Raw genomic sequence first — 4554 nt, 5'->3', positions numbered from 1 at the left:
GATTTGAGTGTAACAAAACTCACTGAATAATCCTTACTTACTGTACATTTTGGAGTCGCCTTCTAGCCATTTACCCTTCCCTCCCCAGGAAGTCCAAACTTCCTTTTCCTTTGGTCTAATCTCTTCTCCACACTTTATCACCCTTTGTTAAAATTGTCTATAGACCTCTGGGTCAAACTACTTCTTTTCTGTGAAGCCTCCACATGCATGCAAAAGAAACCTTTCTCCTGCTAATCTCTTTTCAATTTAATTCACAGGTTCCAGTACTGAACATAAGAGGGTCGGGGAAATATTTTCCCCCTCCTTTACACAAATACAAAACTGATATCACTAAGTGCTAGTAAGACTCTTGAGAACAGAAAGTTGTACACGTTGCTAGTGGAATGTTTGGAAAATCATTTAGGAGTTTCTTGTAAAGCTAAACATATACTTAGCATATTACCCAGCAATCCCCTCGTAAGCATTTACTCAAGTAAATGGAAAATTTATGTTCACACAAAAACCTGTACACAATATTTATAGAGGCTTTATTCATAATTTCCCCAAAATGGAAATAACCCAGAGATCTTTCAACAGATAAACGGGTTAACAAACCATGGTATATGCATACCAAGGACTACTACTCAGCAATAAAAATGCATGAGCTATTGGTTAACATAACAACATGAGTGAATCTTCAGTGCATTTTGCCAGATAAAAGTTGCTAGACTCTAAACGCAACATTCATATAATTCCATTTATACAACATTATGGAAAAGGGAATAATATGAGATTACTGGTTGCTGAAATTTGAAGGTAGAGGAACTGATAAGAAGGGGACTACATAAATAAATTTTTAGGGTGGTGGAATTCTATTATAGTTTCAGATATTTGACTATATTTATTTTTTCAAAACCCATAGAAAAGTAAACTACAAAGGGAGAAATTTACAATATGCAAATTTTAAACTCAAGTAGGATGTCAGGATAACATTAAAGAAAAATTATTCTGATCCTTGTTAAAATGGTAAGGAAGACTTTATTCAAGACTATGGCAATAAGAATATTTCAAAAGGGGAAATATTAGGTTCAACTTTGAATTGAAAGGTAGCTATGGATTTATAGCCAATGAGCAGAGTGAGGGGGGTCAGTGGACAGAAAATTACTAAGTGCAGACATCAAGGGTAGCATGATTCTTGCCTCCTGACCTAACAAAATTCTTGCTACCAGCAGATCAAGACTTAGATATCAAAGGTAGGGGATGAAGAACTTGGTCAGCTATCAAGTTGGGGAATTCTCTGTAAACCTAAGTCCAAAGTCAAAGCCTACTTGAGGGGCTCAGAGTGTCTATCGAAAGTTTGGGCAAAGAGAGATTTTTTTTTTGCAGCAACGAGAAGGGAATGTCGACTATGACAAATAAATCTAACAGTCTTGCAACTATGCAACATAACCTCACGGAAGGAAATGGAGAAAAAAGGAGCTAACTTAAGTGACTTTGAAGAATAATTTTTTGGCTGGATACTGTAAAGCTAAAGAAAAAAAGAAAACAGTCCACAAATACCATACTCCAGTTGGTACGTTTGTTTCTCTCAGGGGCACAATAATGCAGGTTAGCAATCTTGAGATTAATTTATGTGTAGAGTACAGTTGAACAAATAAGTAAATATATTATAAATAGAGCCAGATGTCTTACTGTTAGAGAAATAGGTTATAAATAAGCACGTCAGGGAATGCTAGAAAGAACCCTGCAGTGTTGGATTAGAATTGGTGATAACAGTGTGAATTCATGTTCACACACACACACACACGTATGCATATGCATTATGCATGTGTGTATAGGTAATATATATAAATTGTGTGTGTGTGTGTGTGCGTGTACTTGGGTTAGGGTGGGTACATGCATATATTTTCTAGCTCTGTCTTCTGAGATGGCCTAGATGCAATGACAGCCCAATTACAACCAGCCCCCTAAGCGTCTACACATTGGCTTCTACCATTTTCCAAAGAAAGGAGGTAGGACTTCATGGAGAAATGGCTATCTCTAGATATGAGCAATGAAAGATAAGCCTATGGCGTCTGGTTGCGCTGAAGGGAATAAAGTGCTTAAGAAAAAGAGATGGGAACATGTCAAAAGGACATAGGAACCAACCTGTAAAAGCTCCCAGTGGTCTAAACTGGATCAATCTGAGCACCAAAACAAATAGCAATGGTGCTAGATTCTGACTAAGAGAAAATGAGTGTCTGTGAGTCCATGCTGACACAAGTAAGTGACTAAATAAATACGTAAGGAGGAAAAGAGACAAGACTTTCTTACAAAATAATCCCATTTAGTAAATATAGAAGGCATGAGGGAAATAGAAAATCACTGTTAGAACACCAAAGTAATAATTCCCATAAGGCAATATGCTCTAATGAATGATCAAACCTGTGGGTAAAACTTTAAGGAGAAAGATATCTAAGATATTTACATAGCCTTAACATATCTTCCCCCCCCCCCCCCCCAAATATTTAGTAATTACCGCGGGTGTCTTTAACATGTATCTACAAATTCTTTGACACGCCTTTTTCCAGAAATCAGAGTTAATTCTCTTCCATTTGAGAGTGGCTTGGATTAAGTAACTCACTTTTAAAGAATAGTGTATGAAAAGGAAGAAAAGAGTAACTTCGTAGTGGAGAAGCCTGGTAGGTTAAAGGTTAAAAACGTTAAAAAGACTGCAAAGAAAGCAGGAAACAATCCGGATGTCTGAATGTAGGACTAATTTTGTTCCATCATTGAGGCAAGGCCCTTCTGAGTATTTTACTCAGTATCCTATGAGTCGTAAGGTTTTCCAGTGTGGCTGATAGGAGGAGGCATTACTATTCCAGGCCCTGTCAAAGCACTGGTTACTGTTCCCTCCAGTCCCTTAAGAGGGTTCTGCTTCCAGCCACAGGTCATTTCTTCACAGACACATGTGAAGACACATGATTGGTACTCTGTTAAAATATTCAAGGGAGACAAAACCTTTGTGGATCTCCAGAATTTTCTATCTCTGCAGCTCTTGCCTATTCAATATGCTTGACCCTTGAACAACACAGGGATTAGACCTGCCAAACCCCGCAGTCAAAAATCCCCCTATAATGTCTGAATCCCCTAAAACCTAGCTAATAAGAGCCTACTGCAGATCAGAAGCCTTACCCATAACAATTAATGCACACTTTGTATATGCATTATAGACTGTATTCTTACAAAAAAGTGAGGTGGAGAAAAGAAAATGTTAAGAAAATCATAAGGAAGGGGCACCTGGGTGGCTCAGTCGGGTAAGCATCCAACTTCAGCTCAGGTCATGATCTCACAGTTTTTGAGTTTGAGGCCCACATTGGGTTCTGTGCTGACCGCTCAGAGCTTGGAGTCTGCTTCGGATTCTGTGTTTCCCTCTCTTTCTACCCTTCCCCCATTCACACTCTGTCTCTATCTCAAAAATACACATTAAAAATAAGTTAAAAAAAAAAAAAGAAAATCACAAGGAAGAGAAAATACATTTACAGTACCATACTGTAAAAAAAAAAAAAAAAAAATCTCTGTATGGGCAGTGTGCCCAGTGGTCCCATGGATCTGCCTCTTGTTTCCATGGTGTTTGGACAAAAACAGACCCAGGGACACCCCTTCTAGCAATGTCCTACCATTCTCTAGCCTCTTTTCTAGTCACAATCTCCGGGGACCATCTTCTGAGCCATCCTCTACCCTCCAGACCAGCCATCACCAGTTTTTGAGCTTAGCTCCTTATTGCCAATCAACCGGAATCAACCGTGAATTCCCAGATTGCTCAGAATTAATCCACTGAGGTGGAGACCATCCCTATCGACTGCTTGGTCAGCCTCCATCTGAAAGCTTTCTACACCTACCTCTCTCTGGCCTTCTATTTCATCTGCCACGATGTGGCTCAGGAGGGTATTAGCCTCTTCCTTGAGTTTGGAGAAAAGAAGCATGAGGGCATGGGGTCTTAAAGATGCAAAACCAGCACAGCTGCTGTACCCTCTCTTTCAGGACATGCAGAAGCTGTCCCAGAATAAGTGGCATAAAACTTTGGATGCCATGGAGGTCACCATGGTCCTGGAGAAGAATCTGGACCCTTTTGGATCTGCCTGCCCTGGGTTCTGCCCACAAAGACCTGCACTCTGGGACTTCCTGGAGAACCACTTCTTAGATGAGGAGGTGAAACTCATCAAGAAGATGGCAACCATGTGATTAACCGCTGTAGGCTGGCTAGCCCCCAGGCTGGGCTGGACAAGTATCTCTTCAAAAAGCTCACTCTCCAGGCACCTAGGTGGCTCAGTCAGTTAAGCATCTGACTCTTGATCTCGGCTCAGGTCATGATCCCGTGGTTCATGAGCTCAAGCCCCACTAACAGTGCAGAGCCTGCTTGGATTCTGTCTCCCTCTTGCATGTTTTGTTCAGTTGTGTTTTGTTCAGTTGTTTGGTTGTTCCTTATGGACGAGTATATCTGGTTCCTTGAACCAGGTGAACCTGATGCTGCACTTCAGCACCGAAACTCACCGGGGTCGACTTTTCACCAAGAAGGAAATTGATATGGAATCT

The 4554-nt window shown here is 40.4% G+C and overlaps 1 pseudogene; it reads left to right on the top strand.

Annotated features, from left to right (window-relative positions):
• The first annotated feature begins 2211 nt into the window (after window positions 1-2211).
• Window positions 2212-4349, top strand: LOC112850050 (ferritin light chain pseudogene; annotated as a pseudogene).
• The last annotated feature ends 205 nt before the right edge of the window (window positions 4350-4554 follow it).

The sequence above is a fragment of the Puma concolor genome, chromosome C2 (genome assembly GCF_028749965.1).
Source record: "Puma concolor isolate L17-30 chromosome C2, mPumCon1.1.hap2, whole genome shotgun sequence".
NCBI classification, from domain to species: domain Eukaryota; kingdom Metazoa; phylum Chordata; class Mammalia; order Carnivora; family Felidae; genus Puma; species Puma concolor.
The sequence above is the reverse complement of the archived record's forward strand: the minus strand, read 5'-3'. Positions and strand labels throughout refer to the sequence as shown.